We start from the raw sequence: 26,691 nt of genomic DNA on the forward strand, positions 1-26,691 counted from the left end.
GGAAAGGGTATGCAATGGGGAGGGTAGGAGAGAACCTGGCCTTATGGGGCGCTGCGGATGGTGGGTGCACGTGGTGAGGGCTGTGAGGTGGGGAGGCCACAGATGGGGCTGCTGGAGAAACAGAAATCACAGTAGAGCAGATACTCGGAGATTGCTTGCTGTGTGCGGGATGCTAGTTTATTATGTGGTTTATCTGATATAATTCTCACAGCAAAGCTACGAGGTATGTAACTATTATCATTTTTATCTGCCAAATGAGAAGATTGAGATACAGAAGGTAGTTTGCCTAAGGTCGCACAGCTCATACATTGCGGAGCTGGGATCCATCTATCCTGCGGCTTTCCAGGGTAGCGTACTGGCCTGGCTTAAGACGGCAGCTGTAGGAGTGGAGAGAAGTGTATCGTTTCAGATATGATTGGTAAGTAGACTTGACAGGACTGGGCAATTGGTTGAAAGTTCGTTCCCTGGAGGCAGAAGTCATTTCTGTTTGTTTACGCCACGCCTCGTCCTACACAGAGCCTGGCACATGGCGAGCACTCCACAAACATCACTTGAATGGATAAATGAATGGATAAATGCACCGCCGTGTGTCCTAGTGAAGTAATTAGGGGACGAAGGAGCCGTTCAGTGTGTGTGGGGGGGTTTGGATGTGCAGCATTTCCGGTGCCTGAAGGGCCATTGCCATCCCCTTGACCATGTCAGGGGGCATGCCCAGTAAAGGGGCTGAAGTGGAGAAGTGGGTTTGGGAGTTGTTGGGCTCCTCGTTGGTGATTAAAGCGCCAGCAGTGAGTGGAATGGTGCAGGGTGGGTTGGTGGAGTCCAAGAGGGAGTCTAGGCTGGAGACGCCTGCAGATGTGGGCATCCCCGGTATTTTGGTGCTAGGAGAAGCTGTTGGTGTGGATAGTGGGGCAGAACTCTGCTGGAAACACCAGTTCTTCAGGGAGGGGCAGAGAAAGGGGGGCTTGTGACAAGGAGGCTCGGAGGTGGACAGACAGCCAGGACAGAGTGGGCCAAATCCAGAGAAGGGGGTTCCTGAGGGAGGGAGTGACTGAGACATGGTGCCTCATGGTGTGTATGTGTGTGTATGTGTGTGTGTACATGGGAGGGGTGTGTGTGTGTGTGAGAGTATGAGCGTGAGGGTGTGGGAAACTGTATGTGTACAGTGTGTATGTGTGAGGGAGTGTGGGAATCCATGTGAGTGAGCGAGTGAGTGGAGGGTGATTGTTTCTCATGCTCCTGCAAGCCTGACTTACTGACCCATGGACCCTCCCTCCACGTCCACGAGGAGCCCAGGAGGGGACGGGTGGCTGGAGGGGGTGTGTAGAGAAGAGGCAGCCCAGGCTTCATTCTCCACTATGCCCAGGAAGGAGTGCCCTCCCTTCCCTTGCTAGCACTGGATCCTTTTAGGTATCTGTCCTTTAGGGTGGGCACCACAGGTGGCAGTCTTTACTGTGAAATGGGAGAGCCCAGTGCTGGGGTGTTTGGATCAGGAAGTGGAGACCCCAAGCCTTCCTTTCCTGGATGCTTCAATGGACAAAGCTGGCTTTGATGGGGGTCATGGGCTCAGCGTCTCTGAGCTGGCTTTTTTAGGATGAGGCCCTCGCCTGCGGGCGTCTCTCAGAGCCTGCCCCGTGCTCCAGTGCTATAGCACCCAGTCCTCGCTTTGCCAAGCCTGCCTGCCCTCTTCGCTTTGCTGCGAAGGAAAACGGGGGTGGGGGTGGGGGCGGGGGCGGGGTGGGGAGCAGGCCCAGCCATGCTTCTCCCTGAGTGAATCTTGGCCCAGCGTTCCTGGGGTGCAGCCCCTCCAGTGCCCACCTCGCCTGGCTCTACACTAAAGCAAGCCTGTTAGTCTGCTTTGGGGCAAACCCAGAGGCAGGCCTTGCCCATCCCCAGTGTGATAGTTAACAGGCTCTGCTGTGCTGTCTTGTGAAATGTCACTAAGCACAAGGTGCTAGCGTTTAAAGAAGCCTTTGGTTAAACAGGACATCTCCTTGCAGGGCGGGGGGTAATGGGAAACACGTCTGGGTCCTCCCCTGGCAATTTGGACCAGGATCAGCCTGGAAGCTTCCTACGCTAGCCAAGGTTCTAACTGGCCCAGAAGTTGCGCATTCTGTCTCTAGCCTTTGTCTGGTTTATATCCCACGAACCTTTAGGGCCATAAACTTAAGACCAGGAGAGGCTTTTCCCTTTAAAGTCTTCTGATACGGAGTCTGGAAAGCCTGGAGAATCTCTTGGAATGAATCCATGGAATTTGGCTCAATTCTCTCACCCCAGCCCCGCAATGGGCCATGACCTACTTTTTTTTTTCTTTAAACACCATCTTTTGATTTCTCCTCTCTGCTTATACTCGTAAGGATGGTGAGGATTGTGTGTATGTGCATGGGAGTGGGGTGTGTGTGACTGGGAAGTTGTGGGAAGATGACTCTGTTGTCCCGTAAGCTGTGTGCCTTTCAGGCCTTGTTTGGAAGAGGCTCTCTGAAATGCCCTGTTCCTCTTGGTCTACTGAGAGGACATAAATAACTCAGTGTTGGCCCCTTGCCATGTCCTGGGCTGTAATTTAACCTCTGGGTGATGAGGATGTGTATAAATAGATTCCGGCCTGGGGCTACCCTGGCTGCCTGGGTCTCTTCATGTGGTGGCCACTGTCCTTTTCCAGGAGGACTGCTGGGAAGGCCAAGGGGTTGGGGGTCCCCTCCATCAAGGCTGTGCACAGGGAGCGGGGAGGAGTCCCTTCGGCAAGCTTGCCTTCTTGCTTAGCTTGGGGCATGTCTGGTGTCTGTAGGCAGTGTATATGGACAGGTCCAGATATGATTCTTGGCTCCCTGGAGTGGTCCCTCAGGGTCCTTTGGACTCTTTGTAGAATCTGTTGACTGATGTTTTTAGTGGGTTATCTCCAAACAGCAGCAAATGATTATTTGCAGGGGGTGTGTGGGCTCTGGGGCTTCCAAGCCTTCACTTCTTTCAAAGGAGAGGGTCTTGAATATCTTGAAATCACATACAAAGTCTCGTGTGTATGTTCCAGAGAGAAATGCGTTGCTTTCATTAGATCTTCAAAGGGTTTCTTGACCTCTCAAAGCTTAAGAGCCTCTGCCTTCTCTAGGTGGCCGACTTGGATGGGCTGCCTGGAGGATTGTGGGTGATCGACTGAGGAGGCCTGCCATAGGCATTGAGGGGGGCAGAATGGGCGCCTGATGGACTCCAGCCAGTGCTCCTGGGCCCAGTGGGTCACCCGGAGCAGGAGGAACGTGGGGCTTAGGGACATTCCTTTGTTCATTTGACAGCTATCTGTTGATCCCCTACAGAGGGCCAGGTCTCGTACTGGGACTAGAGAGTACTGAGGTAGGTGGACGGCCTTGCCCTCAGGGTGCTTACGGGTCCGTGCGGCACACCGCGTTTATTGCCTCTGCCCCGAGAAGCTACATGATTGCATTTGCTCTCAGGTTCTCTTGCCATCACACTTCTGCTCTGCTACCTGCCAGGTCTTTCCTGGGCCACTTTGGTAACACTGAGAGCAGCCCTGTGGAAAGGAGCCACACACACATGAACCTGGCTTAGGGGCCTGCCGGGTCTTGAGCAGAGCTAAGAGCCAAAAATTCCGGTCTTTCCCCAGAGCAAAGCTGTGCCCAGGAGTGCCCTGGAGTACACAAGTCACCGTCTTTCTTGCCAGTGGAGGGAGACTCTTCATGTGGGCAGCATTATGGGATCTTCAGCCTTGCTGGAGACCCCGAAACCCGTTTTCCCACCGGGGACCCCATGCTGGCTCCTGCGGCTGGCCTCAGTAGGGGTCCTCCTTGCCCTTGAGCTGTGGGCCAAAGATGCTCAAATGACTCCTCTTGGAATTTCCTGTGGTGCCTTGAGACCCAGCTGGAATGTTGAACATTATTTTGCTGAAGGGTCTGGGAAAATAAATAGGGCAGGAGGCTGCCACCTGCACATCTAGTTTACATGTGCCGGCTCTGCCCACGGCAGGGGTATTAGCATGGCTGGGCAAAGAGTGCCTTTCACCTTTACCATCCAGGCTTGCTGTCTGGGCATCTGGCCTGCATAAGGCTCACAGCCCACAGAGATGTGGTGGCACACCCCTTGTCTAGCTGAGGCTCCCTCTTGAGTCCTGCACGGAACCCCTGCATTAGTGGATGATCAGAAGAAGGAATGACCCATTCGGGGGAGATGCCACTATGCAGGGAGAATCCTTTCAAGTCAGTAAGGTTCGGTCATTCCAGAGGCATCACCTCCAGTTGTGTGTTTGCTGATACAGGACCAGGGCACACTTTAGGCTGCCTGCATCTTGCACTGTTCACTGGGTGCCTTGGTTATTTCCACTTGCACTCACTGACGCAGGTGCTCTCCTGCTTTGCTAGTTAGTGTCTTAGTCCTACTGCTGCCAGAACGGAATACGATAGCCTGGGGGGGCTGACACAACACACAGCTCTTTCTCACGGTTCTGGAGGCTAGTGGTCTGAGATCAGGGTGCCAGCATGGTTAGGTTCTTGGAGAGGGCCCTCTTTGGGCTTATGTCCTCATGAGAGAGATGTGGTGTTCTTCCTTTTCATATAAAGGCACTTATTCTATCCTGGGGGTTCTACCCTCATGACCCAATCACCTCCAAATGCCGTCATACTGGGATCAGGATTTTAACACATCAGTTTGGAGGGACATGAACGTTCAGTCTATGGCATGAAGACTTACCCTACATTCACAGCCTGTTTCGTCCTCAAGTCCTGGCTCTGTCTTCTACTGAAGCTTTCTAGAACTTATCTCTATCCTTCATGTGGCACCGATCACATGACTTTCCTTTAATACTTTATCTTCCCAGTGAGGTCTCTGGTTTTTTATATTCTTATTATTACCATTGTGTTGACTTGTTCATTTAACAAATATTTACTGGGGGCCAGGCGCTGTGCTAGACACTAGGTACTTACTGGAGAACATAGTCAAGATGGTCCCTGTCTCCCTGGAGCGTATAGCCTGATGGCAGAGATAGGAGCAAACATTTGCAAAATGAGCAGGACATAGAAATAGAGGATCATTGGGAAGGAAGGGGGGTGCTACTTGGACTGGGTCAGGAAAAGTTTATCTGAGGAGATGACATTTAAGCTGAGACCTGAAGCACGAAGCAGCCAGAGGTAAGACAGATGGGAGAGAACACTTCACACAGAGGGAATAGCATGTGTAGAAGTTTGGAGGGGGAGGGAGCTTGGCCTTGCTGGAGAAACGAAAGGAGGCCGGCGTGGCTAGAGCTGAGGGGACCCGGGAGAGAGGAACAGGGGCAGATGGGAGCCGGGAGGCGGGGCCGGGTCACACAGGGCCTTGCAGGCCACAGCAGGGAGTTTGGATTTTGTTGTAGATTGAAGCATAGTTGACATACAATGTTACAGTAGCTTCAGGTACGCGACCGTGATTTGACAATTTATATATTACGCGGCGTTCACTGCGGTAAGTGTAGTCACCCTCTGTCACCAGACAAAGTTATTACAACATTATTGACTGTATTCCCCATGCTGTACATTACATCCCCGTGACATATTCGTTTTTTAACAAGGAATTTGGATTTTTTCTGAGCACAATTAGAAAGAAGCTTTGAAGCCAACTAGTGACATTATTAAAATCATGATATGAAAAGATTACTTGGGCTACTGTGTGGGGAGCCAAGGAAAGAGGCAAGAATGGCCTCATAGAGCCCGGGAGGAGGTATATAGTATCTAGTATCACAGACCAGAGGTGCTGGCCACTCAGGCCAGGGGGTGGCCGTGTGCAGGGAGATAAGTGGGCAAGTGTGAGATATTTTGGAGATGGAAATGATATACCTTGATGTGAGAGTGAGGAGATGAAGGAATTCAAGGATAACCTGCTGCCTTCTGGCTTCAGCAGCTTGCTGTGTGATCGTGCCATTTTCTGAGATGGTGAAGGCTTGGACAGGAAGATAAATCAGGGATTCCATTTTGGGCATGTTAATTTTGAGATGCCTTTGAGCCATTCCTATCTGGAGCTTGACGGGGGTTATAAATTCTGGGGGTCATTAGCATATTTCTGGTATTCAAGGTGAGGGCAATGGGCAGGGTCTCCCAGGGAGAGGCTGGCCTGAGCAGAGGCATTGAGAATGTGCCTGTCACCTTTAAGGGCCTGGTAAAGTGTTGGTGGTGGTATTATGGTGTCAGGAGGAGACTTTTGAGAAAGAGGGAGTGGACAGCTGTACCAGATGCTGTTGAAAGGTCCAGAAAGATGAGGACACACAGCTAATCATTGGATTTGGGAAAGTGGAAGGCACTGGTGACTTCTTCCAGCAGTTTGGCTGAAGAGGTGATTGCGGAAGCCTGATCAGAGCTAAAGAAGTTTGTCGGTTGGTTGGACAGAGCTTCCTGGAAAGGTCCTCAAGGAAAGGAAGCACGTGCAGCATGGAGAAGTTGTTCATCTGTTCAGTGGAGAAATGGCCAAGGGGAACCTATCCACTGGCTTGGCTTTGAGAAGTGTTAGGGTGGGGGTCACCGCCCCCATGGGTACTCTCAGGCGCTCCACCATGGCGCTCTGCAGGGCCTGGGGCCACACCCTTGGCCAGGGGGAGTCTGTGATTCTGAGGCTGCTCAGCCCTGGGGAGAGCCCATGGTGTGGGCCCCATTTTCCTGACGATCTCTGATGCTGACCCATACACTGCAGTATGAGTAGAGCCCTGAACATCACCGCCTTCCGTGTCCTCCCTGGGCTCTGAGGGCTGTGACATGGCTGCCACTGACTCAGCTTTTCTAGCTATGACCAAAAGGGTCCTTAAAATGTGAGAAGAGACCTTTCTTTAAGCCCCATGCTCTTCTGGTCAACCTACACGATGCACCCTCCCAGAGAAGACAGCCTGGGGCAGCCCGAGGAGCCTTGCTTTTTCAGCTTTCTGCAGCAGAGAGCCACACACTACAACACTGAGGAGTGTTTGAGAGGTGCCCCCCGGGCTACCGGCACTGGCATTCCTCTCCGTGGTGTTCAGGGGGTGGGACGTGACTTTTCCCATGGTCAGCCAGGATTTGTTCTTTGTCCTCTTGGGGTGGTATCCGCAGTGGGGAGGCAGCCCTGTTCCCCTTCTTCCTGGTGTCCTGGAGCTGGCTGACCCCTCAGGGCCCATTTGGAGGCTCTTGTGGAAGACTTACAGCCCTCATGTGGGCGGCCCTGTTATGCCAGGGTCTCTGAGGTGAGGAAGCACATGAGCACTGGTGCCCTCACCTAGAGTAGAAGCAGGATGCTGAGTTGTGCATGAAGAGTGGGGTACTCAGTCTTCCGTATGGAGCAGTAGGGAATTGGGGGTAGCTGTTCACAGCCCGCCTTGCCCAGGGCGCCTTGCTTTAGTCCAGCAGGGGTCCTCCCGGCGTGTGACTTCTCCACCGCTCGGCCCATGGCGGGGGCTCTCTGAGCACGGTGACTCGCTCAAGCAAAGACTCCCCAGATGTATTCTTCATAGGGCGGAATGAAGTGGCTGGAGTCCCAGTCCGGGCTTCAGATCCCCACCCTGGCAGTTGTGTGAGCTCGGGCGGCTTCTTTAACATTGTGGAGCCTCTGTGTTCCCTGTCAGAACAAGGGCAGTAACGTAATGACGCCACACTGAAGCGTGGTCACCGTCTGATGGGACTCCGGTGGGTGCTGAGCCCGGGATGCTTAGGTAGACCCCAGGCCTTCCCCACCGAGGCCCACTGCCGGGGGCCGTGGCAGAAGGCAGCTTCGGGGGCTATCTGAGCCGAGTTCGAGGGAGGAGTAGGCCCACACAAGGAGGCGGCGTCTGGTCCTCACAGAGGGAATGTGTGTGTTGTTACGTGGGGCCCGATGCAAACGCGGGAGAACCAGTTTGATTTCCTCCAGAAGACAGTGGGAAATCATGAAGTCTTTTAAGCAAGAGAATGACATGATCCTGTCGGTGTTTTGGGAGGATTTCTTGTGCTGCTGTATACACATTGGTCTGGGGAGAGTGAGGCTGGAGACAGAGGGCCCCGCCGGGACCGCATTGCGATGGGGCCTGAGGTCAGGCGGAGGCAGAGGGCTAGTGCAGAGGGGCCGGGTCAGAGACACACTTTGGAGACCTTCAGAGGTCACTTCCGGGGGACTTACAGGATTGGGACTGGGGGGGGAGTCCAGATTGATGCCATGGTCTCTGGCCTGGTGGTCTGCTGACTGCTGAAGCCATCACCTGAGAGTCGAGAGGAAGAGGTGGAGGTCTAGGCACAGAAGAAAGATGTCAGGGTTTCAGACCTGTTGCTGGAAGCAAGTGGAAATCCAGTGAAGTGTTGGTGTATGTGGGAGTTCCGGAGAGAGACCGGGCCTTGGGATCAAGATTATGGGATTAAGGGAAGTAATTCAGCAAGAGCAGTGAGCGTGGGGCCTGGCACATAGGCACGAGGTAAACATTAGTTCCTTCAAAGAGCGTATAAGCTCATTTGGGGAGACAAGGCTCACACATGTGAAAACATTAAACACGAAGAGGAGGCCCCACTTAATTAAATGTTGTAAGGATGAAACTGCTTGCCGTAGGCATTCAGAGAAGGGGAGACCTGTGGCTCGAAGAGCCACGGAAGGCGGTGTGGAGTCAGGGTCCTGTGGCTGGAGTGGGAGGGAGGGCAGGCACCAAGGGGGCAGAGGCTTCCGGGGGAGGGGGACAGGAGGGAGAAGCAGGACTGGGCATGGCTTGTTCCAGGCAGGGGGAAATGTCCTGCTTGGAGCAGAGGGTGCCACAGGTGGAGGGGGGAGAGTGTGCGTGCATGTGTGTGCGTGTCTGTGTGCGAGTCTGTGTGTGTGTGTGTGAGGTTGGAGCTTGGAGATGCCCTGGGGAGACACAGAGCAGAGAGGGGCTCCCCGCCCCTCCCAGGCCTCCCACTCTTGGTCCCAATTCCAGCTGACGCAGGGGTTTCCAAACTTGTTGCTTAGTTAGAGGAAGAAACAGAATCGGGTGAGAAGGGTCCTGGATTAGGAGTTATACTAAATCCTAATACTGCTCCAGGCCTAGTTCTACCCTTTGCCGGTACTAGACTGTGTTCTTGCTGGAAACTGGGATGGGTTGCATTTTTAGGAGTGAGTTCCCCGTCCTCAGTGGTACCAAGCAGAGGCTTGAGGGCCCTCACCAGGCCTCAGATGAATGTCCGGTTGGATGGGTTTTGTAACTTCCTTCTGAGCAGGTGTGACACAGATCTCCTGTCTCTTGGGGTCCAGTGAAGAGAATGGGTGTGATCTAGGAGACTCCCTTCCCTCACCTTTCCATCTTTCTTTTTTTCCCCTCATTTTTAAAATGGAATTCACTTTACCATTTTTACTCATTATAAAAGTGATGGGCACTCACTATAACACATCGTTCAGGCAAGATAGGCATACTAAAGAAAGTAGAAATCATCTTCGAGTCTAACACTCTGAAATAAGCCAATAAGCCATGGCAAACATTTTGGAGAAAACACACTTCCAGACTTCTCAAATGTGCATATACATATTTTAACAAAAATGATGTCATGCAGTACGTGCTGTTTTGTAAGCTATTTTTTTCTCTAAATATATTGTTAACATTCAGCCTTTGTCACCATCTCCATACGTACAGGTTTCCCGGATTTTGATGGAGGTTTGGTCTTCCTTACGGGTTTGTGTCCCTGGGGATGACAAGCCCCACTCATTCTTCATACACCTGTGCATTCACTCTTCTCACTGGAGTACCTTGTGTCCAGGTCCAAGCCTGCGGGATGGTAGGGGACAGCACATTCTAGGCCCTCGGAGGGCAGGGGGTACCAGGCAGCAAGACCCCCAGAGAACTCTCGGGTGCCTGACTCAGGACTTCCTCAAGGTGGAGGGGAGGACGGGACTAGAATGGAGCAGGGTCTCCACAGTGGGTGTGTGTGCTTGTGGCTAGTTTCTCTTTGCGGGTTTGGGTTGCTCTCAGCTGGAAGAGGTCACTAAGGAGAGTGTGGTCTGTTTCCTCTAACTTCTGAGAGGCAGTGTGCAGGGAGAGGTCTGTAATGGAGCCAGTGAATTTTAGAATCGAATATACGGAGGCCTCTTTAGCAGCTATCCAAACACGGAAAGATGATGCCCAACCTGGAAAATTTTAGGAATCAGTATGTGTATTGGCACCATTAAAAAATAAGCTGGCTGGTGGTGTTGAGAGAAAGGGGCTGTGGGGCCCATCGGAGAGGCCTGGCCTGGAGAGTCCTGGCAGGCTGAGCCTGGAAGGAAGGTCTGGGGCAGTGGTGTATTTTCTCCACTTGGTTTTCCTAAGTGCTTTGCTTCTCTGGGGGAGTTTTAAGTAAACTAAGCAAGGATCATTGCCTGCTGCTTGCTAATCCTCCCCTAGTTCCAGCAGGGATGATTGGAAATCCCTGAGAAATCAACTAGTAGCTACTGAGTGGTAACCAGTGAGCTCAGAAGACCTGGGGGCCGCCGCCACTGGGGCAGTTAAGCCGCCAGCTCTCCCTGCTAATGGACCGAGGTGTAGAGCTGTGCTTGGAGCAGAGGTGGGCTCTCATCTCCCAGGAGGTAGCCAGGGTGGGAAGAAACCTGGGCAGGTGACCAGGTCTGGGGGACCCCTGTGTCCTCCTTCCCCCACTGCTGGGAATATGTTCCCAGAAGCCCCGGGGAGGAGGAGGCACTTGGGCCACCTCTTCTGCCTGTTCCTGCCTTTGTATTCTAGTTGCTTTAATTAAGGCCTGTGTCTTTAAGGAGGTGGGTTGGTAGAGGGGTCCTCGGAGGGAGAACCAACCTAAGCACCTTAACTGGCCCAAAGGTGGGAAGGGAGAGCCCTGGAGGTCCCTGTCCACTGGCCTGAGCACCCTCCTCTCTTCTGTGCTGCCCGAAGGAAGGGTGGCTTGGAGGACCCTGGTGTGATGGTGTATAACAAGGGGGACCGGCAGGGGTAGGGCCTTGGTTTCTGTGTCTTTAGTGTTCCTCAGCCTTATTCACGATGGGGGAACTACGGGAAGACATTGTGCCTGAAATGTGTCTGGGTGGACCTCCAGGGATCTAGGAGTTCAGTTCACTTGGAAACAGATCTGCAGGAGATCTTGAAAGAAAATTTCATTTATAGATGAAGATGCCTCGGTCCAGGTAATGAAATTACCTGCCCAAAGCCACATAGCTAGGGAGTGGCAGACCCCAGGCAGAAGGTCAAGTCTAACCTCCCCAGACAGTGCAAGACATGTTGGCCTGGCAGTGGGTGCACTGGACAGGGAGTCAGAGACTGGGGTCCCACCCTTGGGGCACGGAACATTTCTGAGCCTCCGGTCCTTATTGACGAGAGTGTGCAGATTCAAACCCGCCCTGCCCACCTTACACGGCTGCTGTAGAAAACAAGAGGCCAGTGAAGGTGCTTGTGATGCTGCAGAGAAGCCGCCCCGGTACCCCCCCCATGTTTAAAGTGGTGATGGGGGCACCTGTGTGGCACAGGCGTTTGAGCCACCGTCTCTTGGTTTCAGGTCGGGTCATGATCTCAGGTTCCGGAGATCGAGCCGGAGTCAGGCTCCGTGCTCAGCAGAGTCTGCTTAAGACTCTCTCCCTCTCCCTCTGCCCCCCACGCACACGTGGGTGCACTCTTTCTCTCTCTAATAGATACATCTTAAAAAAAGCCTAAAAGAGGCGTGATGTGTTCACCCTCACCCCCAGACAGAGCCCTGGTTCGTAACCTGGAGAGGAAGGTGGGCCGTGATGGGGCTACTGGGCGGATCCCCTCCGACCTGGGAAGGGGCAGAATGTCAGGGAAGGTTGCTGCTTGAGCACTCGCAGAGCCCTGGAATGGCTTTTGGCTTCTGGCCGTGGACAGAAGGTCGAAGACCAGTTGGATCACGGGCTAGACCAGACTTCTGCTTCCTTTCCTTTCCTTCCAGTTCTTTCCCAGGGAGCCCATCAGACAGTCCGGAGCCCCTGTAGTCCGGCCAGAAGCCCAGCCAGTCCATGGTGGACTACAGGCTGGGCAAGAAGGGGTGGGGGCGGGGGTGTCCATCTGTCAGCGCCCCCCTCGCCTTCCCTTTCTTCATAAGGGCTCACGCCTACGTTGCTCTCGTCCCCCGCTCGTCTTTCCCCTTTGGATCAACCTCCCAGAGGTCAATGGCAGAGAGGAGGGGGGAGAAACAGAAATGATGATGACTTTGATTTTTTTCTTCTGTCGGAGCCTGGGGAGGGTGGTTGTTTTGCTTCCTGGACCTCAGCGGAGAATTCTCTGCCAGACAATCATCTCGGCGCTTTCATTGCTTTCTGACGCTCCTCTAACTGCACAGGGTCGGCTATTAAATGGTCATCAAACCTCAGCCTCTATCCCATCAATAGTCATAAAGTTGGGGAGATAAAAGCCATCAGTTTTCCATTATAGCTGAAAGCAATGCTGTAGATAGCTATTTTCTGAATGCTGCGGATAGATGTATTTTAACTAGAGCAGGGTTTCCAGTGGCCCCCAGCTCTGCCGTGGGCCCTGCTGGGCCTGGGATAACCTGCCAGGTGACTAGATTGGGGGGTATGTGGGGGGGGGAAGACAGGGCGTTCTCTCCCTTGTCTCTTTCCTCCTTGGAGAATCGAAAGGGCACATCTTCAGGTGTGGGGTGCTGGGCAGAGGCCACAGTGGTGGGACTGTGGGCTTCAACCATCCATTCTAACCACATACTGTGGATAAATACAAGGGTTGTAATCTGCTCATTCTAATTAGGAATGACCCTCCTGAGCGTGGGCTGTGGGCAGGCCAGGTGGCTGGCGATTTGTGGGGATTCTGGGGGCAGGAGGGGTCGGGGCAGGCGGGGTGGGTGCGGAGCAGGAGCGGCCGCAGCCTGAGGAAGCTGGGAGGCGGGATGGGACGTGGAACCTTGGGAGGACAGCTGCTCCGGATATGTACTCCTTGTAGCTTCGCATAGGCGAGCAGGCCATTTGAAAATGGATTTTGCAATCAAACACCTTGGCAGTGAGCAGCCATCAGATAAGTCCTCAGAATGAACTTTTCAAAGCACTCAAACCCTGGGGCCCTCCTGCCTCAGGTTCCTGAAGAGCCTGGGATTTGAGCCCTCTGCCTCGGACCCTGTCTGTAGCCCCCTTTCCCAGCACTGCTTCCAGGCGCCTGTGCTCAAAGCTCCCTGGGCCCGTAACTTGTCCTTGGGATCTTGCAGGGACAGGCCCCCCTACAGGGGATGTTTCCCTGCAAAATGGAAAGTGCCCGCCCATTGATCTTAGAAGACCCTCGGTGATCATCACCTCTTTGAAGCTCCTCTGTCTTCCGGGAAGCCATGTTCTGTTGCCTATGCTTCAACACGACTTTGTCCCAACCCGTCAGGGCTATTCTTAGGATGCATTGTACTTGTAAATTGTGGGGATTTTACTCCACAACACTCTGGGGTCAGATCACATTTCCTGATATTTCTAAACCAGCTACAGCTCCCCGCTCCCCATCCTGGCCAGCAGGAAACGCGATCCCAGTTAATGGAGCTGCCCCTGTCTGTGGCAGCCGGAGTCCAGGCTCAGGTGGGGAAGCCTGAAAGGGTGGGGGAGGCTGGTGCTCAGCCTGTGGCGGGGTTCTTCCTGCCAGCCGGCTGCACGGTGGGCCTGCGGCCTTCAGCGTCTGCTGGGCACCCCTGTGCCCCCGTGGCTGTAAACTCTGCTGACTCCGGACTTACCCAGAGGCACTTCCCTCCAGGCCATGGAGCTCCCTGTTCAGCTGCTCCCAGTGGTCCCTCAGCTGGGCCCCAGGGCAGTGGCCCCAGGTTTTGTCCAGCCCGGGGGAAGCGGCCTTCTCTTCTGCCCTGCTCGCCAAGCCCTAGGCAGCTCTGGCTCTCAGCCTGCTTTCACGAGCTGTCTGGAAATCAGGCCTCCCAGCCTTACAATCCTGCTCGCCTTCTAGAAGGGGCACATGGGTGTGCAGGGGAGAAAGGAAAACACCTTTCATCATCTTTTTTTTTTTTTAAAGATTTTATTTATTTATTCGACAGAGATAGAGACAGCCAGGGAGAGAGGGAACATATGCAGGGGGAGTGGGAGAGGAAGAAGCAGGGTCATAGCAGAGGAGCCTGATGTGGGGCTCGATCCCATAACGCCGGGATCACGCCCTGAGCCGAAGGCAGACGCTCAACCGCTGTGCCACCCAGGCGCCCCCACCTTTCATCATCTTAATTTGTGTTCTGTTGCACCTTGAGGCACACGAGACACCGCTGTCTTTTCCACTGCGTGCGGTGTGCGGTGCCCAGCTCGCACCGGGGCTTGTTCCGTACTCCTGCGTCTAGCCCAGGGCCTGGCACAGTGCAAGGGGCAAGGAGTACTTGAGTTCTTGAATGCTCTTTGTCTCCTTGAGCAGAGACTGTAGAAGGTAGCTTAACCTTCTCTTGACGACACAGTGCTCTCCGTGACTGCCGGTTACGTCGCGCAGATGGCACGCAGTGATGCCTTCAGGTGCTCCTGACTTCGAGAGAACTGTTTGCCCCTGCACTAATTAGCCCCAGATACTGTGGATTTTGAGTCACTGTGTTTTGCTTTTCTTGTCGTTCTGTCTCCTTCTTCATGTTTGCTGTCATTTCCTTCTAAAGGCTCTGTCTGCCCCTGGGAGGTTCCTTCTGTCACCCTTCCTCGTTCTTGGGTTTTCCGTGGAACAGAAAACCAGATCACCTATGTATTAGAATTATGTATGCACCAGAAGCCATTAGACTCTAAGTGAAGAGATAAAGGATTTTCGTAGGAGTAAAGTATCTGTTTCAGTGTGCAAACTTTATGCTCCATGCTAGCGGTTTCTTTGTTCCTGGCAGGCTGCCCGACGAGTGACCTACAGAAGTGCTGTTGTGCTGGAGCCCTTTCAGATTAAAAATACGTATTGTGAGATGACTTTGGAAAAGGGACAAGAGAGCATATTAAGACCTTTTGGAATTAGAGTTGGCTATTGAGATGGATAAGGATAAGCAAACTCTGTTTTCTCCACAAAAAAAAGTGACCAAATCCTCATTGTCCTGTTTTCCCTGATGACCTTGGGTAACAGCACAGTTTTATCCTGTCTTTTTGTCACTGACTGCGGGCCCAGGGATTGGGATGAGGGCAGTTTTGGTCTCTGGGAGCGTTGGGCACCCACGCAGGCATCCTGGCGCCGTCGCTTCCCCACCCTGTGATGGTGACAGTAATGCCCGTCCTAGGCAGGGGTGCCGCGAGGACCAGATGGAAATAAGGCATGGGGAGGGCTTCGGTTCACATGTGAGGCAGTGCGAGTAGGTTGGTGTCGGTGGCTTATTGGAAGAGACAAGGCCTGGACCAGAGCTCCTGAGTCCTACCCCTGCATCAGCCCTTCTTGCTGGGAAACCTTGGGAATGTTATGTAACCTGTCGGGGTTTGCTCCTTTATCTGAAAACAGAGGCCCTGAATGAAATGACACTTATCCCAGCTTTTGTGTTTCATAAATAGGTATGCATTATTTCTGGAATTGGGGGCAGGGACAGAGGGAGTATGTGATCTGAGGAGAACCCTGGGCTCAGGGCATTAGTCAAGTTTCTGCCATCCAGGGAGGTTAAAAACAAACAAACAAACAAACAAACAAAAAACAGCTGAGGGTTTGTACTGACATCTGTCTTAGGATTCCTTGAGTTTGCGTGAGAAGAGGTGGTGGTTAGTGTTCATGGGCGTTTACGGGTGTGTGCATGCGTGGACGTGTGAGGTGTGGGGGGCAGGGAGATCCAGGGGCTGTGAGACTGTGCTGGAGCTGCTGAGCCTTAGGAGAGGGACTTGAACTTTGCACTGCTCTACGAGGCTCAAGCTTTCGCCATGCTGGCCTGCACGCAGGAGCTGAAAGAGGGGCCTTGGGTCAGTTGCTTACCCCTCTGGGCAACAGCTCATTTCTGGAGTGAGGGGAGTGGGCTCACTGATCTCTGTGGTCCCTCTTGTGCCACAACACTGACAACCCAAGTAAAGGCCTTCACAATCCCTCCTGCTCCTGCCCAGGGAGGTTTTGCCTGTGGGCCCATCCCTTCCTCAAGTCCTTTGGGCGGCGTGGCCCATGACAGCTCCTCTCTCCAGGGCCTCGTGGGGGCTGCCTGTCTGAGTCTGGGTTTTCCAGGTATGAACACATGTCTGTGGGCCCGTAGGCTGGTCTTGGTAGTGTTTGGGTGTCCCAGACTCAGAAACATGGGGGCCAGGCAGGGCAGGGTGGGAGGTGGCCTTCAAATTCTCGGAAGAGCACACTGGAGAGAGTCATTCCCTGGTGACTCTGCCCAGGTCACGACGCCCTTCAGGGGTGGCAGTGGGAGGGAAGGAGACTCTGCATGTTCTCCGGGGAGGAGTATGTAGTCACATGAGGTGCGTGAGGGAATGAGTGTGTCTGTACGTGGTCAAGAAGAATTCCTTCTGTGAGTGGGTCTGTGTGTTGTCTGTGGATTTTGTCAGTGTGCTCCTCCAAAGTGTTTCTGAACCACAGGGGCCACTTCTGTACAGAATTGCCTTCCTCTTTAGCCGTAATGAAACCCATGCTCTCCACAGTTGTGAAGTGGGAACTCTGCAATGCCAGAAGGAAAGGCAGGTGGGCCTCTAGGACCCACCCTTGTCTCCCAGGGCCCTTTCCCTGGGGGATCTTCCATGGATGCCACCACACCTCCCTCTGCGTGAAGGGGCTGGGCAGCATGCAGGCTCTGGTGGGAGCGCCTCTCCACCTGCTGGTACCCCCAGCGGGGATCAGGCTAAGATGCTCACGGACACTGAATAAAGCCTCAGGGAGGCAAAGGAAGATAGGCATGGGGGGTGAGCTGTATCTGAGTTCCCTGCTTTTTGGGCCTGGCATGCTCTCTGGGGCTAGCCTGGGCCCTGCTCTGGTCTTGCTCTGCCCCATGTGCTGGACACCACTTGGGATCTACTCCCTGGGCACAGGCCGAAGTGCCCGACCCCGCTGTGCAGACCCCAGAGAGCGAGGCTGCCAGAGGGGACCTGTCCCTTCCCCTTGTAGTTGATGCTGGATTTTCACCCCTTCAGGGAGGCAGACGTGGCCTTCCAAGGCAGGTGACTCTGACGGCGCTCTTGTGTGTTAGACACCGTGTCTCTGTATTAGGAATTTTCATGCCCAGCCTCACGTGCTTCGGACCCTTTGAGGCAGGCAGTGTTACTATTTCTCTCTGCTCGGGTAAGGACACCCAGACCAGAGATTTTCAGTGACTTTGCCCAAGACCACACAGCTAATAAGGTGAGCGGAAGCCTGCAGCGGGCTGGCTCCCAGCGCTGTGTTTTCACTGTTATTCTGCACTGTCTCTCCAGATGGGGCCCCTGTTGCAAGCAGCTGTGGTGAAAACACTGATTCCTGGGTCCCTCCTAAAACCTATTAAAACAGAATTCCTGGGTTTGGGGCCCAGAAATCCCCTTTCATCTGGCTCCCTGGATGATTGTCCTCACAGTGAGGGTTAAGAACTGATGTGTGCAGGCACGCCGTGCCCGTGGTCAGTGCCGTATGGGGGCCTCTAGAGAAGGTCCTGGGACGTGCAGTCTGATGAATCTACTTCCTGGATCTGCCTGCGAGGGGCCTTTTGTGTGCCCATGTCGTCACCTTCTCTGCGTTCCCTAGAGTGGTCTTCCAATGGCAGATGGAGTAAGCCGGGGGGCAGGGAGTGGCCCGGATGTATCTGCTGTTTACTTGTGTGGAGCATCCAAAAACGTTTGTTTTAATATCCAGCTGGCATTTTTACTATTTCTTTTTTAGAGATTTTATTTATTTATTCGACAGAGATAGAGACAGCCAGCGAGAGAGGGAACACAAGCAGGGGGAGTGGGAGAGGAAGAAGCAGGCTCCCAGCGGAGGAGCCTGATGTGGGGCTCGATCCCAGAACGCTGGGATCACGCCCTGAGCCGAAGGCAGACGCTTAACTGCTGTGCCACCCAGGCGCCTCTGGCATTTTTACTATTAAAATGACCTCTGCTTGTTTATCCTTTGGAAAACATCAAAGTGTTTGCCATGAGCCCAGAGAGTCATTGGAAATGGGACGTCAGTGCAAAGAGACACCGTGGTGTGAGTGGGACAGATGGATGGGCCTGAGCCTCAGGACTGAGCTAGGCCCGCTGTGGAGACTAGAGCTTGTGTCAGACAGAGTGGTGACGCTCCTGCATGGGTCTCGCTGGCCCGTTACAGCAAGTTGGTGGTCAAAGGGCATCCTGAATGGCTCCTCTAACTGCCGTGCTGGGGTGCACCCGGCCCTCAGGGGACATACGATTGGGGTCTAAAGGCCTGCAGGAAGTGAGGCTAAGGCCTGTAGCTGTCTTTCCCTGACAGGATCCAGGGAATGGGGAGAGCACAGTGAGAATTCTCCCCTGGGGCATTGCTGCAGCATGTGGGTCCTGGGGACCTGGTCCTGGAGGGGTTCCAACCCCCAGGGCAGCTCCCAGAGAAGGCCCCCAGGTGGGGCAGGAGAGCTGGCCATCCCTGGGTGGGCAGCAGAGTCTGAGATCCCGGAGAGTAAAAGCTGCCCTTGGAGGGGTGGTCAGCCAGGCTGGGCACACACTGGGGTCTCAGCCTGCATCTGAACGGAGCTGGGGGGCGGTGGGAGGGGAGATCAACACCTGCTGCAAGGGGAAGTGATTGGTGAGTGTACGTGGGTTGAACAGCATCCCAAAAGTTCTTGTCCATTTGGAACTGGAATGTGGCCTTGTTTGAATAGGGTCTTTGCAGATTAATTAGTTGAGGCTGCACTGGATTAGGGTGTCCTTACGACAAGGGGAAAGCAACCGTAAAGGCATGCTGGGAAGAAGCCAGTGAAGGCAGGCTGGAGAGATGGGGCTACAAGCCAAGGAACACAAGGACTGCTGGGAGCCACCAGCCTCTGCAAGAGCGGAGGAAGCCTCCGCCTCTGGAGGCAGCACAGTGCCGGCCTTTGACCTCAGACGGCTAGCCTCCAGAACCGTGAGGTAATTAATTAGTATAAGCCACATGGTTTGCGGTGATTTGTTCGGGTGCCTGGGACGCTAATACACTGAGGCAGGGTCTCCCACACTTCTCCAGGGTGGTCATTAACCAGGGAAGGGCTGTCTTGCTGCTGTCACTGTGACCTCCAAGGCCGGGGGGCTCTGGCAAAGGTCATGACAGTTCATATTTCATGAGAGGCAGGCAGGAGAGGGCTCAGATGGGCAGGTGCTGTTCAAGGAAGACTGCGAAATTCTGAGGGGGGCTTTCTGAGGAAAGGGAGGGGGAGTAAGATGGTGGGTGCCAGGATGTTGGCCGGGACAGCATGGGCTGGGGTCTGTTTTGGGGTGAGGTGTTACTGTGACTTCTAGGCAGAGAGGGGAGCTGGAGAAAGACCAGGATTTTGAGGACAGCGACCAGGAGCAGGCACGCTGTAGTCCTGTGAGGAACGCGCCTTCCTTCTGGCAGCAAGCCCTGCACCCTCTGGGCGGAGCCTGGGAGTGACTCTCAGGGGAAAGGGGGCAGTACTGGCTCTGCCCTTGTGACCCGCAGCCTACCCTAGGGCCTCGGCTCGGATTCTATTGCCACTATGGTAGCCAACCCCTGAGGGCAATGTCCATACCACACGGGAGCAGCAGCCCAAACCCTGAGAGGACCAGCAGCCTTGGGCTCGCCTGGGTTCGAGTCCCAGCCCTGGCGCTTCCCAGCCATGCCTCGAGTCATTTTGCATCTCCAGGGCCGGGTTTCCTTCTCTGGAAAGTGGGGGATGTCGTGGTCCCTGTCTCGGGGTGTTCGTGAGGGGTAAACAAGGTAATGCTTTTAGAGGTGCTCGGTGCACATGTGGTGAACGCTCCCGATGGTTAGCTGTTGCTATTTAGTATTAGTTTGGTAGCCTCGGTAAATGCAAAGGCAAGACTGACAGGAAGTAATTACAGAAAACAGAAACACCTTAAAAATATAGGTTTCCAAGGTGCAGGTTTCAGATCCTGAGGGCCTGGGCTGCCTCAGCTCCCCTATGTCTCCCTCTCCCTGGGCTGGGTGCTGGGCTTCTGGGACGTGGTCTTGCACTCTGGCCCCTGACCTGGAAGCCTTCAGCCTCTTCAGGCCCCTGTTGCTGGTGGCAGCAGCCCATACCCATGGAGGGGGGGCAGGGCTGCTGCAGGTCTAGTTCCTTGTCAGGCACTGTATTCGAGGGACCCAGCTCTGAGGTCTCAATTTTGGGAGAAACTCAGAAATCTCCTTTGGGATGAACTAACTAGTATTCACTCTTGACTCTTCACTTCCGCAATCTGGCTGGCTCTGCTCTGAAAATGGAAGCTGGGCTGGCATCTTGTTTTCTCTTGTGCCTGTTTCTGTCCCCCTCTGCTCCCTTTCAGAGCAGGAGGGGTCAGAAAGGATGGGTTTTGAGAAGGTCTGCTGTAGGAAGGTGAGTGGGAGCAACTCCTGGCCTGGAAGCCTGGTGTCCAGAGATTACGTGTGGGCCGCGGCTCCGTTGCAACTGGCCATTGCAGCCTTGTCAAGATGCTGAATGTGTCCCACAGGGACTTCTCCCAGGAGTGACACTCTGTGTGATGCCATTAGATACGCTACCTGTTTCTGAGCCTAGAGGTGGGTCAGGAGGCTAAGGAGACTGCTGCATCCTGTGAACTCTTGAGTGCCTCCTGGGCTATGATTATTTTTTATTTCATTTATATTCAGTTCTGTGCACATCAGCTTACCATTGTTTGGAGGTCCTGGACACCTTCATTAAGATAGCAGCTTTCCCCCTTTGCAGAGCCTTTGCCTACAGACCATCAGCCACCTGATCTCAAATTGCCATTCCCAGTTTACCTCCTGGTTTTTGGTTTTTTTTTTTTTAAAGATTTTATTTATTTATGTGACAGAGATAGAGATAGCCAGCGAGAGAGGGAACACAAGCAGGGGGAGTAGGAGAGGAAGAAGCAGGCTCATAGCGGAGGAGCCTAATGTGGGGCTCGAACCCATAACGCCGGGATCACGCCGTGAGCCGAAGGCAGACACTTAGCCGCTGTGCCACCCAGGCGCCCCTACCTCCTGGTTTGAGAAGGCTCTGTTTAAGGCCTTCAGTAGCCTGGGTATCTACCCACTAGTTGCACACCCACTATTACAGAGGAGCACATCAACTGGGTATTTAAAGAAAAACTGTCCTGTCAGCTATACAACTGGTCTACCTCCCTCATTACCATAGATTCATGCATATCAACTCATTGTACCCATTCCAGTGCAACAGTAGATTCTACTCCTTCTTTCCTTTGAATACTGACATCACCACCAGCAATATCCAAGGGACAGCAAGAAAGAACACCACGAAACACCGTGCCCCCTGGAAGACCATCTGTGGGTGGACACATCAGGCTTTCCTGCTGGGATGTGCTTCCTGCCAGTGCAGGAAGCTGGAGGACTGCTCCTTGGAGCCTGGGGTCGGATGTATCAGCCTGATTGACTTTGGTCCCTGTGGTGTAGTTCTCTTGTGGCTCTCTTCGAGCAGAACCTGACTGCCCCCTGGCCCCTCTTGTTTCCTGGTGGGTCTGGGTGGTGGTTTGTGATTTTTCACCCACTGTGCCCCACCATCCTAGTGCTATCACGTTGGGGGTTAAGTTTCAACATACACAGTTTTTGATGGCACAAACATTCAGTCTGTAGCAGACCCCTCAGGGGCTTTTGTCTGCTTGGGCTGGAGCACAGGTGTTCTAGAAAGCCCTCTGTTGCATCCAGACTCTGTGACATTACTCTAGACTCGACCTCGAGAATGCACTCATTCACACTCATTGCTGGACCTGCTTCCTACTCCACATCCCACCATTGGCTGTGATGGCCTTCCCTTTCTTCCTGGGTCTGCCCTTCCTTATGTCTCATTTATGACTCAGGCTTTTCTTTCCTTTGTATTTTGTAGTCCTGTGCCTTGTTCCTCATCCTTTGAACCTCAGCCTTGGCAGAGCCCTGCAGGGTATGTGTGAGAGCCTCAGTAGAAGCAGTGAGGAACTTGATTGGGCCCCAGAGTCTGCTTATTCTAAGATAAGTTCATTTAAATGCTTGACGGGCTCACGAAGGGTCTTCTCACTCCTCACCTGGAGTTGCATCTTCACATAGGAATCACCATCTTTTTTTCGTCACATGGGCATGTCTGTCTGCCTACCTTGTCTTCTCCTCAGATGAAACCAGAGGCTTCAGTTCAAATTTTCAGAAGCTCCAGGGTCTTGATGTTTCATCGACTTACAGTAGAGGTTTTCAGGGGGCTAGTGACTAGCCCAGTGGGACCCAATGGCCATCTGCTTCCCTGAGTGGTTTTCTGTGTCCCCTCTGATTTCCATCCCACCCACTCCCCGTGGGAGGCCCTGATTCGTGCTGACCTGTTGCAAGACTGCAGCTCCCTGTGATCAGTGCCGCTGCTCGGTGCACATACCGCCCACACGGGAGGGGCATGGCTCCCGGCTCTCTGATGTCAGACGGGAGCTTGAAGTTGTCACTTGCTTTGGGATTGGAGGGTAGCAACAGGGAGGACCCACGCAAGTCAGGGCATAGGGGAAGGGCCTGTGGCTTGGAGGGTGTGGGGCGAGTGTCTGTCAGGGTGGCAGGGCCCTCACATGGGCATGCATGTTGTGACGTGTGTCCCGCTAGCGGGTGAACCAAACGGCCCATGTTCTCTGCTCTCTGGATGCTGCATTCTGTGTGCTTGACCTTAAGCTGACAGGTGGGAACCCCCTTGTTTATAGATTTTATTTTTTTAAAGCCCTTTTTGTAAAACACTAACCTCAGCGAAGGAGAAAGAAGGAAGAAAAAGCAGAAAAAGCTGAGTTCAGCACCTGCAGTTTGCTGTATTTTTCATCTTGCCTCAGCAAGTTGGGACCACAAATAATCTGGTCTTCTATGCTTCAGTGACGCTGCTGCCCAAGACCGCGCTCTCCTCCTAAGGCAGGGTGTTCCTGGGAGCCGGCATCGCTCCCTTTCCCCAGCCTGCGGGCTCAGGTGGTCGCACGGATGTGTGTGGCCAGGGCAGGGGATCCAGGTGGGAGGCGGAGCACGGAGGGAGCACTGACCAGCAAGAGGGTAGGTCATTAATTTCAGAATGATTTCTGGAATCAGCTAAACATTTCCTTTTAACCAGTTTCCCCAACCTCACATTCTTTGTTAGTTCAGGAAAAATGTCATTTATAATGGATGTTGCCTTGATAAATTGCTCCCGAGAAGCGTAGCATTCTCATTAGTCTATATAATGAGAAAGACTTAGTGGTGACGTAGCTGCCCAGATATTTGCCTGATTGGAAGAATATTTGCCTATGCAGTCTGCTCTGGAAGGCCTGGGTAAAGGGCAGGGGGGAAGGGGCAAAGGGCTCAGGCCGCCTGCAGGCTCTGTGGCTCCAAGGGTGTGATCTCCCAGCATGCTGTAAGAGCAGACCCCAACCCCATGGGGTCCTTTCTGCTTCCTGGTGGACACAGGCTGTCGTGTGCTATGGCTTCTTACCTATGCTGCCACCCCAGCCCTCTCCTGTCCCCAGTCTGGCTGCCTGCATGGATTGGGACCTTAGAGTCAGCTGAAGAAGAGAATTTGGGTGCTATAGTCCTGCCTTGTTCTTTTTTTTTTTATTATTCCAAAAGAAAAAGAAGAGTATACATATATAGAGTGAATTCTGTTTTGCAAAGTACTTTTGCATATGTGGTTTCATTCCAATCACTCTTCCGTGTAGGTATCAGAGCCGCTTAGGTACTGAGAGATGCAGTGGTAGTTCTAGGGTTTACGGCTTGTAAGCAGTGGCATTTTGACCCAAATACTCGGCCCCATTGCAGATTCCTTTTGCCCTTCTGCTTGTTTGAGAATGGACAGTTTACCCAGCCTTTCTCCACAGGGGCCCATTGTGTTTTTCTCTCTAGGGCCCAAGGCACTTCTTCATGTTAAGAGTGGTGCTTAAGGATGTGTGTTAATTCTTGCAGGCCACTGGGGCCTCCTTTAGCAGATGGTTATTACCAGGCATAGTGAAGATACTTTTCCAAATTCCTAATAACCACCAGGCAGGATTGCTGGAGGAGGAACGCAGACCCACCAAAGGGCTGTCTTTCTTGGTGCCTAAGTTAATGCAATGTTGACACATTTTGCTGTGCTGTCAGCTAGAAATCTGAAGTAATTTTATTTTTCAAGAGAAGGTAATAGAGTTCTTGGCTCTCCTCCTGCTTTAAGGAAAGTTTCCTAGTCCTCCAGAATAGTTCCCATTCATCCATCCATCCATCTACCCACCCACCCACCCACCCACTCATCCATTCACCCATCTAACCATCCATCTGTCCACCCAACCAACCATCCATCCATCCATCCATCCATCCATCCATCCATCCATCCATCTACCTACCCATTCATCCACCCACGCACATAACCATTCATTCATTCATTCATTCATTCATTCATTCATTCATTCATTCATTCATCTTTCTTCCCTCCTTCCCTTCCTCCTTCCATCCAGTGGCTGTTGAGTCCCTATTTGGTACTACTCTGGAGATTGAAGATTCCAACATGAATAAGATTGTTTCTGTTCTGAAAGAACTCATAGTTTACTGGGAGAATAAGATATGAAAAGTACAAATTATGATATGGTTGGTGGTGCAAGTTCAGTAATTAGAGTTTATGAAACATGTTCAGAGTTGGAGCAGAACATTCACAGCAAGGGTTCTGGAAGACCTGGCACCTGAGCTGGGTTTAGAAGGGTGAATTGCAAGAAGTTGAAGGAGGACATGGCTGGGGGATGGCATTCCTGGTAGAAGCAGCTCCACAGGAGAAGGATCTGTGAAGCATCATGGTTGGGGAATGTGTGTGCTCTTCGATATTGCTGTGAGGTTTGGGGTGGGAGAGAGGAGGAGTGTGAGGAGAGATGAGATGGACATTAGTGGAGTCCAGATTATGGGGGGCATCAGTGGAGCTGTAGTCACCAGGTCAGATGGACCCTTCATAAAAGCCAAGGCTAGCCTGCTAGCACGCAGGGCATAGCCCTAAGGTGTTATATGGGAATCTCTGTTACTTTCTCCGAAATGACTAGACCTTTTTTATGGATTAGGATGCTCACAGAGGGGTGAGTATTTACCCAAGATTGTACCCCTTGTAATTTGCAGAGTTGGGGTTTGAAGGTGATTTTGCTCTTAGCCACGATGCTGATCTCCCTCTTCTGTTGCTCTGAAGTTTAAGCTAAGCATCTACCCCTGGATTTTCCTCATATGTTATGTTTCAGGAAATGTTATTTGATGTAAGAATCTATCTGAATCTCTATAACAATATGCCACGGAATAATAGGGTTTGGATGGATTGCAAAGGCCGAGAAACACATTCTGTGGAGGTTGAAGGGAGGGGAAATGCTGAGAATAACAAAGACGGGGAGGGATCTGGGTCTTTGAGTAGGAGGTCCTCATCATCAGGAAGGGGAAAGATGAATGTGGGAACTGCTAGAACAGAGAACAGAGGAAACAAGCTAATGGGACTTCAGGTGTCAGCATCTCAGGACTAATTCCTCGGGTTAGGAAGACCCTGTGAGTGGCCGGCCACTGAGAACGGGGACCTTGCCTGCTCCCTGGCCCTGCAGGATTGCCTGCTACCCCCAACTGGAAGGAGGTGGACCTGGAGCTCTTTGCTCTGGAGCAGGAGGGAGGGGAGTGGTGGGGAGAGAGAGAGGGGAGAAACCTAACCTCATACCACCACCAAGAACCGTATCAGCATTCAGAGAAAGTTGAAAGAAATCTTTCAGCTGGCTGGCTACCTAGCTCAAGGCTAACCAAACTCTTAACACAATAATAAGTCAATCCTCACTGAATAATTAAATAGAGAGCCTTCATAAGTATTGACTTAATGTGACAGCAAGTCTATAGTGACTCGGGGTTTGCTTATGTAAACACAATCTCTTGTTCAGCTTACTTAGCAGTTCAATGAAATAGAACAGTCCTTCAATTAAAATCAAATGATGCATATGTTTAATTCTTTTCTCTTCTTACTGGGTAATAATAGGTTTGGAACATAGGTGAAGGGATTAGGGAAAAATGGAGAAAAGGCTATCTGCCCATCTGCTTGTGTTTTCAGAGGCTGTGAAGGAGTATATCCAGAGGTGGCCTTGGGAAGATGGATATGGTCTTGGCCTCCATCTCCGGGCCCTGGGTAGGAGACCCATCTAGACCCTCCAGATCCTCTCCCAAAGCAGGCTTGGCTTGGCCACAGTGGTCGGTGTGGCTGTCTCTTGATGGTGGCCTGGGTCTAACTGATTGCTTCCGGTCCACTGGGGGTGCAGCGGTTCCAACCACAGCACTCTCCAGGCCATTTCTTACGGATGCCGTCATGCCTCACCTGGAGGGGAGAAGGGGATGCTGTGGCATCTCCAGGCTGGATGGCGAGGGGGGCCAAGGAGCAAGGGGGCATGCCACTGGTTCCCTTGGGTGACACCAGAGGAGAAATGAATCTTCCTCGTTCTGTGGCTTCAGAATGCTGGGAGAAGGGGAGGGGGGGCTGGGAAAAAGATGGAGGGTGAGGGGGCAGGCCGGATGGTGGAAGGGAAAACCCATCGGCTTCGGAGCTAAGATTTGAAGCTCAGTCTTCTGGTCTTGCTGCTGAGATAGTAACTGAGTTAATTAACCTCTCTAGGTCTTTGTTTCCTTATCTGTAAAGCAGAGGTAATAATGCCAGCTTCAGAGAATTGTTGTCAGAGTAAAATGTAGGGATGTTAGGAGAACTACTTTGTGTGACATTGCACAAATGCAGACGATGCTTGTTAATACATCAGAGATGTTATGTGCCTGGGCCGGGCCTAAAGGGAGAGGGCGCATGCCTTCTGCACCATGTTGCATGCTCAGGAGTGGGCAGTGGGGTCTTCTGATCTCAGCAGCGGTGG

General features: G+C 52.8%; 1 protein-coding gene across 1 annotated transcript in view; it reads left to right on the plus strand.

Moving 5' to 3' along the window:
• Positions 1 to 26,691, plus strand: part of GFRA2 (GDNF family receptor alpha 2) — an 82,896-nt gene that overhangs the window by 32,735 nt on the left and 23,470 nt on the right. The gene's annotated exons all lie outside the window — the stretch shown is intronic.

This window comes from Ursus americanus, chromosome 13 (genome assembly GCF_024610735.1).
Source record: "Ursus americanus isolate L20-20 chromosome 13, mUrsAme1.1.p, whole genome shotgun sequence".
Lineage (NCBI taxonomy): Eukaryota > Metazoa > Chordata > Mammalia > Carnivora > Ursidae > Ursus > Ursus americanus.